Source organism: Cottoperca gobio, chromosome 23, assembly GCF_900634415.1.
Source record: "Cottoperca gobio chromosome 23, fCotGob3.1, whole genome shotgun sequence".
NCBI lineage: Eukaryota > Metazoa > Chordata > Actinopteri > Perciformes > Bovichtidae > Cottoperca > Cottoperca gobio.
The window spans coordinates 2,632,479-2,647,493 of record NC_041377.1 but is presented as its reverse complement, the minus strand read 5'-3'; the positions used below and the strand labels follow the sequence as shown (position 1 = coordinate 2,647,493).

General features: G+C 41.9%; 1 protein-coding gene across 1 annotated transcript in view; it reads right to left on the bottom strand.

Moving 5' to 3' along the window:
• sema3c (sema domain, immunoglobulin domain (Ig), short basic domain, secreted, (semaphorin) 3C) overlaps positions 1–7,527 on the bottom strand; it is a 45,131-nt gene extending 37,604 nt beyond the window's left edge. The window contains exons 1-2 of the mRNA XM_029462057.1: positions 7,391–7,527; positions 6,198–6,303 (exon numbers count right to left, since the gene is read on the bottom strand). The gene's annotated coding sequence lies outside the window, so the exon portion shown is untranslated. The remainder of the gene's footprint in view (positions 1–6,197; positions 6,304–7,390) is intronic.
• Positions 7,528–15,015: the final 7,488 nt, after the last annotated feature.

Here is a 15,015-nt window from a genome sequence, read left to right as displayed (position 1 = left end):
AGGCTCAACTGCAGTATGCTAATATACTATCACTACTGCTGAAATCTTTTATTATGGGTCACTGCTCACATTTATTTTATGGTTTTGCTCTTTCCTGTGCACAAAACAGGATCAACTGAACACAGGAGATCCATTGATTCCCTATGAAGCTGATCAACCAGGAAAGCTCACATATTTGTTAGCCAAGAAATGTGTTCTTCTGTGGTTTGCACAGAGTTTAAGGGACTGTCCAACACAGAGGTTATCTTGTACAGTAAAACAATTTCCTTTCATACACAACCTGCTAAAGTTGCAAGGCGAGCCGTCAATACAGCAAAAAAGACATCCCAATTAGCTGATTGACAATTACTTTATAGTGACTATTGAAATATCAAGGAGACAAGCAGCTTGTCATTTCCCACACTGATGTGTGATTGCACCTCAAACTGATTGGTGTGCTGCACGTATTGTTTCGAGAAAGAAAACCAGATTATTCCCATCAGGGCAGCCGATCTGATTTTACATATGTTCATTCCATCTGTGCAGTCAGTTGTGGCTGACACTTGTGTAAGCCCACGAAAGTGTAGAAAAACAAAAAAAGGCAGAGATGTGAATAATGGGATCGCCAATTAGCTGCTAGGCACCAAAGGGAAGATCTGATTAATGCTAAACCGGAATAGGCAGCGGCCTTCACTTTCAACAGCTCACTCGGGGAGATTAATCGAGAGGTTTAGCCACCCCTGAAAAAAGAGGTGAGGAATTCTGCCAGAGTCACGCTCCGTGTCAAAACAGCTTGAGATAAATCTCCCTGCGCCACTCTCAGTGTCTGAAGTCATCAGCTGGAATCCATACATTACTGTACGAGTACAGTGCTGTTGGAGTCTGCACCGCTCTCGGCTCTGTAATGGAGTGAAGGGCCTGAAAAATGAGACGGAGTGTGACTTACTGTGAGAGGGTCATTTCCATATTGGGAGGATATCTGCGGTGCACGATCTCACGCTGCAGATGAAACAAAAAAGGTCTGGCACAAACATGCACAGCGAGGAGGGAATTAGGATAGAAAAGGTGAAAAAGACAGACAATGGTGATGATGAACTTCAGAAAGGAAATAAGTATTTAACTAAGTGATTCATTTGCCCACTTATTTTAGTTATAACGAAACCCAACCACATTGTCACATGATTTACAGCACTGTGCCACTGTTTAGCAGAAGGGAAGAGCACATTTCTGCATGATTGTGTGCTATTTTTGACCACAAAATGGAGAGCCATAGTAAAATATGGCCGGTGTGGAGCCCCATCTGTCCTTGTTTTACCTGACACACTATACTGGTGATCTCTCACGCGCGTCTCCTCTCCCATCACTGCACATCATTTCCTGTCCTCCACACGTCCATCTCAGTGGGTGGGTGTACAGCATGTAATATAGAGCTCCACACTTCTTAAGAGAGAATACCATCCACAAGTGTATTAGTCCCTCTAATAAATGTAATGAACTTACACGTAAAACAGCCACTATTACAGTAGTTGTGGTTTTCAGAGGCAGCTTTACAAGCCTGTTGGATTTACATGCTGTTTACTGGCTTATAAGCAATTCTCCAGATCTCAAAAGCTCTGTATCAGGGCAGAGCAGGGCTCTGTGTTGATCATTTCTTGATGCATGCTTGTGATTTCCTGATAGAGATTGTAATGCTTTTAGTCATACTGATGTCTTCAGGGATCAGCCAGATCACTTCCAAAAGATTACATCCAACCTCTTGAATGTAGGTTTGAGGTTTCCCCTCAAGTAACTTCCAAGTTTCCTTGTCATAAGTGGACAACTCATCCAAGAATTTATGCGAGACATGTATAAAAAAGTATGAAGGATTATTCTTAAATGTAAAATACAATAAGAGGATACTCAATCGAATTCTTTGTTTCATGGGTCAACAGGCATTTAAAAACATGATACACAGCAGATTTGAGTCAAAGTGGCTTTTGACAAGTTCTGGACAACATTCAAATGAGTAACACTAACAGACCTGGGTGGCAGGGATTTCTTAGCAACAGTGTAATGTGAACAACAATGCTGGTTCTGTGGATATTTGGCTCTAAGTCTGGATAATCACTTTGGGATTAGAAACGATGAGACAACCGGCCCAAGAGACTCTGATTTTTGGATCGAGTGGTTGGATACGGGCGAGTGACAGCTGTTGGGAGGAGAGTCTGGAAGCACATCCTGGAATAATGGACTTTCTGGAGGGAGAAGAGGATGTAAGAATGATAGTTTTGGGAGAGCTGTTGGCCATCGAGCTGGACTGTAGTGTTGGGGATTCCACACTTGAAGCAAGTGGTGGCCCGAGAAATTGGGTGTTGAAAGGCTGACACTATTGGATACCATTGAGGGGGTTGAATACCGGATGTTTGATGGCTACTAAGCCAGTCTCTGAAGTGAAGAGGGAAGAGATAAGAGCTTGAAAGAGAATGAGTGTAGAGAGGAGAAGAGGGCAGCAGTTTTGCCCTAATGAGAGCTGGGATTGACTCCCCAATGCAGACTCCTGTAGACCGTGATTAGAAACTCTTTTGTGTAACGTCAAAAGCTAACCCGGGTCAAAACAACGTTACCCTCAAACCACAATTGACAATGCAGTTTCGCTGTATGGAGACGTAATTTTCAGGAGACCATGCTGTAATAGGACAGTGTGGACTGGCGGTGACGTGGATCGGGATAACGGTCTAGAAGGGTGGAAATAAATAGAGGTAAACGTGAATTGTGGAGGGATAGAGTGGGGAGTGGAGCCAGCCTTCGGGGTTCCTAATAGAAGACAGGCTCTAGTAGAATAAAAACCACACTAAAGGGTGATGTTGTGGCTAGAAAAGAGGAAGCAACAGAGCTCTGTTTTTAGGGCTCTTCAAGAGTTTGCTGGAAGTGAAGCGTCAGTGCAGAAAGGAAGCAAGTATATTGTAGGTCTTAAGGTCACTCACCCCAATTAGTAACAGCTGGTCCATCCAGTTTATGTGTTCTTCCAGGTCGTCAAATCAAGATTGAAGACATGATGTAGAAGACGACAGGAGCCACATTTCTCCATGTTGTTATGATACATGGTGAGGCCGGCAAGGAGTTGAAAGGAGGAATAAGCTTCGGAACTGGTGAAATGAAGTCCAGCAGGTCTGTGATAAGTTAGATTTGTATACAGACGTCCTCTCTGGGTTAAAAAAAACAACTCTCTTATCTAAACTTAAGAAAGTGTAGATTGATTACACATGCGTTTCTGGATTACTTTTTTTTTTTGCATGTACGCAAGTGGTGGAGTAATCTTCAAATCTATGAACTCATTTAATTGTCTTTATCCTTGAAAGCTCCTCATTGTGAAATACCGCTATTCACAGTGCAAACATCGCCACTCGGCAGATGCTATCAGCTAAATAAGTTATTTTAATGATGAGCATGCCGGAGAGACAAAGACAGACTTGAGAACTGAGCAGCATAAGATGGTACATTATGCTACACGCAAGACCCTTCCACCCGTCCTGTTACATTCTCATTCAACATCATCACCACAGAAGCAAATCCATTTTTGGCCTGTCAGCCCGAGCTCATTAACTTGCCATGCCATTTCCCTATCTCGTTACTTTGCCTTCTGCTGCGTTTTATTGAATTTCATCCTTCATTTCCCTGAATTGTCACTGTGGTCACTTCTTTTTTTTTTTTTTATACAATGAAAATGCTATTAGACGTACATCTGCAAATTGAATGCAAAGCACGCCTGCCTTCTGTCTTGAACACACGCACAATTCACGACAAAAGTGGCCATGGAAGATAGTGCTTGGAAATGTAATGAAGGCTACATCCGCTCACTAATTAATGTGTAACAAACTATTTGAGCCCTCGAAAAATAGCTTCGAGCTAGAATCAGCTGATAAGAAAAACAACTTTTCCTATCAGTTGATTTTCCTTTTTCTTGTCAGGAACATGTTGGTTTAACCTCCAGTTAAACTCTCAGATCAGCAGTGTGGCTGATTTGCTCCAACTTTGATAAGATCTACAGTGATTACTTTGACAGTAAACACTGTCAAGAGATTGATACTGATGAGATACTACATATCAATTGCCCGGAGACAATCCTCAAAAAAGGAAAAGGAAAAGAAAAAGCCTGTTGCAACACGCACATTCCTCCCCAGCACCATTCATCACAATTTATATGACTTAAGCGAATAGTTTAGGATGGAGACAGAGATAAAAGTCAGCCCGTTTTATCTACACCGGAATTCTTGTAATTTGACTGTCGCTGTGGATCACTGCTGTGACTTCAGATCTCCATGCAGCTCCTCCACAGGAATTTCAATCAGGTGGCGAGGAGATGCTCCACAGGGATTTTCTCCTCAATTGGCTCAAAGCTACAAGGTCACTTAATAGGTCGCTGCCATTGTGTTCAATACGGTTGATGGCAATATATATTCTGTGGGCGTTCCTAGCTTTAAAGAGAACATGTCAGCGTCAATTCTGGAGGGTCATGATTGTCGATTTGAGCCTTCATTGAAGCTCAGGGGTCACCTGTCTATCACGGCCCCGGTGTCGATCACAAGCTGACCTCTCTGACCGAGTGGAGAATTGGAAATGCAGCAGATTTTCTGCCGTCGCTGTAACTCCTTCCACTAGTCAAAACACAGCGACTGTTAATGGTATGAACGGTTTTGATAAAAATGTAGCTTTACATTCCAATGGAGGCTTTTTTCCATCTGCCAGTGTTACGCAATTATTAGAAGTTGGTTCCTCGAGATAAGCGGTAGGTGGTGGCAATCCTCCAGTAGAGTGCCATTATACCATTGCAGAAGAAGAGGGCGCAACAAGACATAACTAGAAGAGCGCCAGTCGAACATCAAACGATGAAGGTACATGCTTCATGCACATCATCATTTATTTGCAAAATGTTTCCATTGCACTATTGCATTAGGCCTTTAGCAATACACCAACTTTTCTGTCTCAGCCAAGCGTAAAAATGCTTTTGCGCCATTACAAGATCGTTTTAATTAACCGCGTTTTCACATCAGGTTTTTTTTATGCGCAAATTAAAAATGTGCCTCAAAACAGATGACGGAAACGCACCAATTGTCTGCCTCTTGATGGACAACAAGACCTGTTAACTGCACAGTTAGCTTTCTGAACTAGCTTTAACAATTGGCTCCAACTCTCCGCCAATCACCGGTACGTTATCTCATACAAACTATTGTCAACTTATTGGTATCTAGAGTGATTCACAGACTTCAGCTTCTAAGCTAACACTATGTTCAATGACACTCAACATCTCAGTAACTGCATTTAAACTATGCTTTTTATGTTTAGATGAACTAATATGTCAACAGTTACACTCGTAACATAACATGATTTCATCATGATGGCTAAGACTTTGCCTTAAACAATTGTTCTTTGAACATGTGCCTTTGTTTTTTGTTGTTTGTTTTCATCAACATGTCCAACAAAAGAAAAAAGCTTTTAATATAACTTCTCTCCTTAAACTGAGTTCTTCTGTTCTGTGATCAGCACTATGAGAGTAAATGGAAGACTTGCAGATCAACAAACTAAATGTGTGTGTTTAAGCTGAAGTGAGCGAGCGTCATCCGTCTTAGACAATGTAAACAGCACAAGTTCATTTACCAATCATTTTAAACACCAGCAGACAGCTAAATGGGACACTTTGCAACAATCATGGCATTATTTGAAGTGTGAAGATGGATGCATAAACAGGCAAAAATAAACCACTTGATGTATCGACATGTTTTACTATCTCTCAATGCATCTCATCAAGTCCAAAAGGTGAGGACTGTCTGCCTCAGAGTGGCTCGAACGCCAAAGATATACAACCTCATTAGGCTGAGAGCCAGGGTCTCTCTAGAAGCACATGGCTCAACTGCCATCAATTTCTATACATCAGCAGATTGTTCGGATTCACAGAAGCAGCACCCCCACACGCTACCTGTATTATGAACAGATGTGCCAGGAGCTGCAGCCACTGATCCAGCGACGCATGACGAATGGTTGAATTTCACCAAAGGCCAAGGGTCAAGTCGTATCCCTTACCCGACCCTGGCATTAGACACAGATGCATGATGTCAGTTCCCCATGTGTTGGGACTGGAAGGTGACTGCAAACCCTTTGACACGCCTAGGACTTCCCCATGGAGCCGCAATCCCGTCAACCATGAACCATGAACCGTGAACCTTCAGTTCCCAGATACCCACCTTCAAATTATCCTGTCCCAGAAGAGCTGCACACTTTCTTCCATTCACCTTCACCCGCCATTCCCCTCCACCAACCAGCCCCCAGACACCCACCAAAGCCATTCACCTGTGGAAGGAAGCACATAGTACAGGTTCAAATGGTGTCTCAGCGTGTAGGTCATGTTTTCAGTATGTCCTGGCCTTGTAACTCCTGCTGCACAGCAGCTTCTTTTTTTATTATTTATTGAACACTACACAGACCCTCCACGCTGCTGCACTCTTGTCCTTCCACCAGGAACATTTGCCCTTTTTTCACAGTAAAATGGAAGAACTAAACCAGCTACTACTGATATGTTGTGCTACAGCTTTAAGGATGAATGGAAGGCAATTTTGATTTCAGCAGATGTTGAATTTAACAATGTGTCATAAAAGATCATTTCATGCAGCTGTTTTTACACTGGACATACGACGAGACTACAAAAGGCAATGTGTTGCCAGAGTCTTTCTGGAAATTGTGGCCTATTTTTTACTTTATTAGAACATTATGGATTTGATATATATAGGATTTTTATCGATTAACATAATTAAAAACATAATTTTTATGACTTTAATTTAAGACCTTATGTTTTTAATAGACTCAGCATACAAGAATTACACCCTCATAATGTCTAAACAAAAAGGCCCATTTATCAGATTAGAGTGCTTGGATGGCAGCAGCAGGGAGAGTATATTGGCCCTGTCTCACCCATCACTTATAAATTGGGGCTTGCGTAAACTTCCTGCAGTTTTATATGCTTCCAGAGGTCAGGGGTCAACTGAGGGGCATGACCAATCACAAAATAAATCAACGTCTGAAAGCATTTCGTCATCGCCGTACTAGAATTCGATTAGCTTTAATTCATTATAAAAAGAGCCTCAAATGGCTCCGTGGTTACTCATTCTGATGGACTTTAACAGTGAGCTTACGTAAAACACTCTGCTGAAACACAACACTTGCCTGAGTTACATCACAATTGAGTTCAGAACAGTTTGCATGCGTATTCAGTTGAGTTACTTCAGGTTCATATCTGTAGTTAAACCTTTTTATATGACTGTCATGGCCGGTGTGTGCGGGGCATCAGGGGAGGACTTAAAGGCAGACAATGCAGGCTTACTGATAGAGTGTAAGGATTTATTGCAGCAGAGACCATATATACATATACGTATAGACTTACAGAATTGTGACGGAGGTAAGGGTTAACCCCAGGAAGGTAGTCCAACAAATCCAACGACAGGCAGGCAGGTGAGAGCAATTAAATCCAGGTAAATAAACAAAAAAACAATCAGAAACAGATCAGCTATAACTTGCTGTAATGCACACATGGCAACTATCGAGCAGGGATTGAAAGGAACTGGGCTGGTAAATGAATTGAGATGCGTGAGGGAATGAGATGCAGGTGAGCAGGTGGGTGGGGAAAGTCAAGTAACTGCAGGGCTAATGAGGAAAAGTTAGAACAGGTGTGCATGTGGCTGTGGCAGTGAGGTAATGGGGAAAGAAGAGAAAGTCCGAGGGCATCTGGTGGATGGATGGAAAATGGCAGTAATAAAGGGACAGAGAGACGGACTGCAATCACTTGACACATTGGTTCAAAGTGTGCAAATTGTGTACAAACAACCGCATTAAACACTTTATTCTTGTTCCTCTGCTTTCCTCTATTGCTATTGGAATGGCATCCAATCCAGAGTCAAATATTTCAACAACTATTCGCTAGATTGCTGTGAAATGTTGTACAGATATCCATAGTGGCCAGATGATGTATTCTTCTGACCCCTGACTACTAGACCTATCAATACATTAAAGTGTTTTATTATGCAGTAAAATATCTCCACATCTACTGGATGACTTCCCACAAAACGTTGTTCAGACATTTATGGTTTCCAGACGATGTGCTGTAATGATTTTGGTGATCTTCTGACTTTTTTATCGAGTGCCATTATCTTTGTCCAGTATTTGGTTTATGAATATATACCTGTAAAACTAATGACATCCTCATCAGCATCGCTACTGTTTGTATTTCGTGCCAACTGTCCAATGTAAGCATGCTAACACGCTACACCGAGATGGCAAACACGGTAAATGTTCTACTTGCTAAACATCAGCATGTTAGCATTGTCATTGTGAGCACGTTAGCATACTTACGTTAGCATTTAGCATTTAAGTACAGCCTCACAAGCATGGCTGTACAATTAGTCTTGTTTTTATCTGTTTCTTGGTTTGAAATGTGTGTGTGTGACACCAAGCCACTTCACGAAGTTATAATGTGTCAGAAGCTCGTTCAAAAGAAACAATCAATGCAGCTTTAATTTATCAATGTTTTTTTGTCTCATCTGATACGTTAGCAACCATTCTTCCTTCTTTTCCAATGAAGCTGGACCAATTTAAAAAAGCAGCATGAACAAAGCCATGCAGGTGGCTAACTTCTTTTATTACATGGCTCATTGCTTCACTACCCCTTACTGTAGTTATGCATGCTTACATTTAAAACTGGGGGCCCCTAAAGACCAAGCCAATCAAACCCTGCGTGACACACTGATTGAGGCTCAGACAGTTTAATCAATACGTCGAGGATTAGCAGTAAGACGGTGTCATCTGAATAACTACGACCTTTAATGATTCTTACTTCTTTGCCTGGTGTTACTATGCAGTGCTTTACAATAACCATCGGAAATGTGAAAGAGTATTTGATGTCAGTTTAGATACAAAATATGAATCATAGTTTTCCCTTAATGCATTTTCTGGTGCTTTAAAAAAGTTGCATGCAATCTACCAAGAAAATGATAGATCCAACAATAAGATCTGCAGTGTTATTCAGAGTTTCAGGTGTTTCCTGTGCAGCGTGAAGGCAATGCAGCATTTTTAGCAGCAGAGTAAAACTGTTGGAATTATAATTTTTCCATTTTACTTATCAGTTCTGATGTGAATCACTCACACTGCTGAGTGTAATACCTTCTAAGCTTGACAGTGGAATCACATGGGGAGAAGATTATATTATATAAGGAGTATATAGCTCTGACTTGATTTTCATGTGGGGGGTTGCTGCTGCGTCCAAGGTAAGCGTTAAAAGGAAGAGGCTCCTTAAGGCAAACAATCAGGCCATGACAAGGAATATAAACACATGTTAATAAGTTAACTTGGAGGATATTCAAAAATTTGAAAAAAACAAACACACCCATCATACGCCCATCATCTATCAACAGTCAGTTTTTCATTTCAGCTCCAATCATTGCCTGCCAATGGAAGACCAATCACTAAAGTATGGAAATCATTCTGGACGCCCCCCCCCCCCTCTCTCTATATCACTTTGTGTCGTTTTTCGTTCTGTCTGCCACACAACAATTCAATTACAACGAGGCCTGCGACCTGTCACTCCCCATTTTCTTGATTCCTTCTGCAGGGTGACCCCCAACGGACTTCTAAACATTTAAACGGGGGCCACTTCAGTTCCGGATCAATAATCAAACCCAGTGCGTGTCTTCAGACCAAATGAAGTACCCGACCCAACCCCCTCGTAGTTGCTCAGACTTTAAGTAAATGAGGAGGAGGGTGGCAGCGAGGGGCCATATAGAGCCAAGATTTTTAATTAGTTTGACCCTGTGAGTGCCATGGGACTGTCCCCACCCCAAGAAGATGAATAGTGCTAATTAGCCGAGTGGATGATCAGGAATGCTCACAGGTAATTCTATTCAAGGGTCTGGTTGATTAGGTCAGCATTAACCTGTGGACTCGTTTTCCCAGGGGACTATGGGGCGGACATCTTTGTCTCAGTTCTAGATTGGGTTGGACGTCCATCTGCCACAAGCAGGTCGATCACTTTAGCAGTAAAGCGGGCACTTTGTAGTAATCACGGTCGCACTAAGAGCCAAAGGTGTGTTTTGACTGCAAGTGGAGACAAGAAGAAAGCAAGACGAGGAGACATGCAGTAACAAAGAAACGTCAAGAAGTATCACAGTTTGAAAAGCATTTCAAAGTGGCTTTGCTGCTGGACTGCGCTTGCCTTAAAGAGCATTGAGCCTTTTGAGGCAGCATCTCAAAGTTAACAGCTGCCTGTTGCCTATGTTTGTAATTGGCCAGTAGAACTGCTTCGAATATATGAAAGTGCATGTACTTACTGGCCTTTAGCACTGTGACATGATCCAATAAGTGTAAATAAATACTATGAATGAACATTGCTTATACATATATGTAATTACCCAAAAGATCACGAACGTAACGTCAGTATTCAGGACAGAAAACTCTTTCTAAAGCTTGAAGTGTGTATTTGAGGCCGGCTGCGTGCGCTGGGTATTGATTGTTTTCTACACAGCCGACATGAAGCAACATTTCATCTCAAAAGTAGTAGCAGTTCAGTAACTATCACGTTTACAGTTAATACTAAGATTGAGCAGCTTTACATTCGCAGTATTGATGAATCAGAATATATCCAATCTGGGTATTTACACTGCCAGATTCTATAATATTGACTTACTAAATTGATTGTGGTGTTATTTATGGAGATATATTCTTTCTAGGCCAAGACCTGCACAATCAATCTACATACAGTTGTATGGACAGATCAGTATTGATTACATATTCTGCTTACATTGCTCTTGGATTACTAAACCAGCCATGCGCAGTATTTAGAGCTCATTGGAAACAAATGTAAATTAACTGCATTCTTTATGAGGTCAATGCTGAAAACAAACCATCACACTTATGTCAATTATTCACTCAGCTAACATAAGCAGTTCTAGTTTTGTTGTTTTTGTTTGATTTTATGCAAAGTATTCGTGGCCAGTGAAACGCAGAGGAGAAGCATATGCTGTATGTCACGTGTTCTGGACTCTTTGAATTCTTTCAATCCTGCTTTGTGACTTTGTACAACCCTGGCACCGCAGCCAGACAAGGATTTCCTGGGTAAAACGGGCTGGATTTTGTGGGAGGTCAGACGACAACACTGGAGGAATGCGATCATATATGCTGGTATTTTGAAAGAAATGCCCACAAGCTACACATACCTCATTAAACACAAGTTATACATTCTTCGGGAAGAAAAGATCTTCCACCTGTTCACTCACTGTGACACTGAAGTTTAAAGTTCAGTAGATCTGAGTTTGTAACAAGGGGTTTAAATGAACCTTCAGTCTCACATGTCAGAGCTGGTGTCTGTCTGCTGTGCGGTGAGTGCTGTCCAACTTCCAAACTGAAAGCATCTGCAGAGCCGCTTTGTGTCTACATCCACATCTGTTTCTTCAAATTGGACTGATGTAAAATGCAACTGGAAGCCAATGAATCATTGTTGTCTTTGTTTTCTATAATTAGTTACCCATAAACATGTTTCCTTTCTGTGGAGGAAAACAAAGCTCTTTCTAAGAGTTGGAACAATGCAGACAGTGGTGGAAGCGGTGACATTTCTCAACGCTGTAAGGTCGGGGTGAGGACAAGAACATTTGCCAGCCGTTTACCTCAAGAGTGTATCCAGAAGATATACAGATCAGATGGAGAAATGAGAGCGTAAGCAAAGTGTGAGTTGTGAACGGTTGGTATACGACTCCCCGGGGCCCTGTACACTTCTTGACACTCAGTTTGACACCAAACACATGATGAGGCAGGCAGGCGGCCTCTGGTGATTTGGCCAGACACACACACACAGACACACACTGCATTTCACGCTTTTGAGAAACAAACACTGCAATTCCCCATTCTGACGTTTCGTTTCCTGAACGTGTTTATGCCAACACATAACGTCCATATTAAAACCAACTAAGATGGCTTCAGTTAAAACAAAACTGGCAGGCCGCTGAGCCTCTGAGTCACTTAACGATTAATTCTTCTCTAAACAGGGAACTGCGCCAGAGAGAGGTGCCACGTTAAGTTACATTAATTTACAGTCAAGTGTTTGAGTCTCGGCCACCTGCTGCTGATGTATCACTTACCATTGATTACAGAGTTCTACGGAAGCGAACTGAGTATCAACAAACAAACTAAAATCAAATCAAAGGTTTTTACTGTGTTTACACAATGGATTATGACCCACGAGTCCACCTCTCCTGCCTTGGCTGTTTACTCACTAATGCAGGCAGGTTCTGGTTCCATGGAGTCCCGCCAGAGTCTATCTTTGGCCCATAGTTTGTTCAGAAATTTCTGCGAGGATAAGTTTACAAATTTGCAAAGCTATATTAGGAGGAGCTGTGGTTTTTCTGTCGCCCGCAATTCTGCATATCAGAGTGCTATGATACTTTATATCAGAGTTTATATCAAAAGCATGCCTGCTAATGCGACCATATGAAGCTAACATGCAAGGATTTATTACAGGAAATACGTAAAAAAAGAATGGCTTAGTGGTTACTCAGTGCTGAGGATCAGAGTGGTTGGTGTCAAGTGAAACTTTGCACCACAGTGAATTCATCAGCAAGCCACGGCTTTGAGCATGACAAGAGACATTTGATTGGATCAGCAGACACTATAAGGGCACCTCAAGTTAATAAGTCAAGTCAAGACAACGCAAACTTGTAACAAAAATCCCAAAAGTCTTTTCTGTTTAAATTGTTATTCTTTGGAGCCAGAAGTGATAGTCATATTTGCACGAGTGTGGAGCATAGCAAACGCTAAGTAACCAGCTAATGCTAGCCCTAGCTAGCTTGGTTAGCGAGTTGCATCTGTAATTCACGTTTACTGTGATATTAATTGGGATGCTAATTTTGGCTAGCAAAAAAACAAGCCTAAAACTGAATGAACTTAGCGGAAAAAAAATAACAGTCAACTCTTTAAAGTGCCTTTTAATACAACCAAACGCCGAACAATGGCGTGGTAGTGACGCCGCGGTAGTGACTCGTCAATCACCTGGTAGCCACATACCCTGCTTTAAATGGGACCATCATTTCCTAAATGAACATCATGTTGTATTGAAGAAGCCTTGAAACTAGTGATTGATACCATAAACTCAAAATGTTTACTGAGGTAAATTTTCTCATAGACTTGTAAACAACCAAACTTATTTTTTGGAATCAGTGCAGTCGCCCCCTGCTGGTCATTAGAAACAATGCAAGATTAAAGCACTTCCGCATTGGCTTCACTTTTCAGCGCAGGAGATTTCCCCTTGGGTGGGCCAGCTATATCCACTTTCTTCCAGTCTTTGTGTTAAGCCAAACTAATTGGCTGCTGGCAGTAGCTTTAAAGGCGAAGTAACTGATGGATCGATCTCATCAAACTCTCGGCAAGAAAAGCATATTGTTGAACTTCCTTTAATAAAAAAGGATTGATTGGATCTCATCTATATTGACCCCTCTGTAGAAGATCATCCACACACAGCAGCATTATCTATCACTCACAGCATGTCCGAGAGCGCTCCACCTGTGGCTGGACTGCACCAAGCCAAATCAAATCAGGCACCAAGAGAGTTGTGTTGAAACACGCATACCACAACTCCCATGTGAATCCCACATCTCTTCACATGTCCGATAAGCGTTTGGGAGGGTAAGAGAGCATTTTTCTCAATCCCATGACCTGCCCACTTTCTCCCATCGCCTTATCAAAGACTCTGTTACACCAACAAATCAACTTGGTGGGAAAGCCGAACCGTATCCCACAACCACAACGACGAAAATTAAACAATCAGGACGATAAGAATCCAAACAAAATAGTTTCTTCTGTTTCACTCGTGCTTTGTGATTTCACCTGGCAGTCCCGCAGCTGTTGCGATGTTTTTGTGAAATACTGTGTTGATTCCTGGAAGCCAGTGAGAGCAGGAAGCTGTTTTGAGCAGGCTGCCTGCTCTCACTCACACTGCGTAATTACTTCTCCGACACAGCGACTAATGCATTCCACTCCCGTACATCCATCCATCTATGTATCTACCCATCAATCCATTCAACCCCTCCGCAGTTTCCCCGCTGGCACCGTCTCTCTTCTAGGCTCAGCTACTATTATACACACCACATTTGCTACATTAGAGTAAGAGGGCTCTAAAACGACCAAGTCCTGTTTCTAAAGTTCTGGTTTCCACTAATGAACTGTTATAATACTACATTCTTTCATTTATCAGACCATACATGGTGGTTTCAGTTAAACTGCTATTAGCAGTGCAAGAAAATAGCGAAATCAGCCACTCTGGCACTGGCACGACACGAGCTGACATGGCAATATGTTGATGACTTCAACCTGGTTGTGGGTGCAGCTCATAAATCACCGATGAGTCTTACATTTAGAATTTTTTGAGCATTCTGTGTTTTATTCCTATTTTGAATGAGAGAGATTTGTTTAATAGGAAAGACTTGAACATATCGTATGAAAGGATCTTCAAAGAGAAGAATCTGTTGCTGATGTTTGCCAGAGGAATGTTTTTAATGGTGTTGCTGAAGCGTTTGATGCCTGAGATCGAGATTATTTTCTCATAATATCCGGGGAGACGCCAAGTTATACAGAAAGTCATCTGAGTGGCAGACAGGGGGAGAGTATCCATACAATGTTTCAGAGGTTTTATTATGGCAGGTTGCCGTGCGAACGTTTTATAAATGGATGAGAAATTGAGTCGTTTAATTTGATGCAGAAAAAGCACAGTACGTATATGTGTGTGTGTGTGTGTGTGTGTGTGTGTGACACATTGTGATGTCTCATCGGTCCCTCTGTGGGACTCGAAGCATGAAAATATGTCTGAGAGCTGTGCGGGAAAGCATATGCAGCTGATCAGCTTGAGTTAAAACAACTGGGTGTTCAGCTGGAGGTGATCACCAAATATTCCTTCCAGGAAAGACACATTCCAGTTTTGACAAGATTCAGTTCTAATTAGGCTGCCTCAAAGTCAAACAAACCCCCCCATCCCCA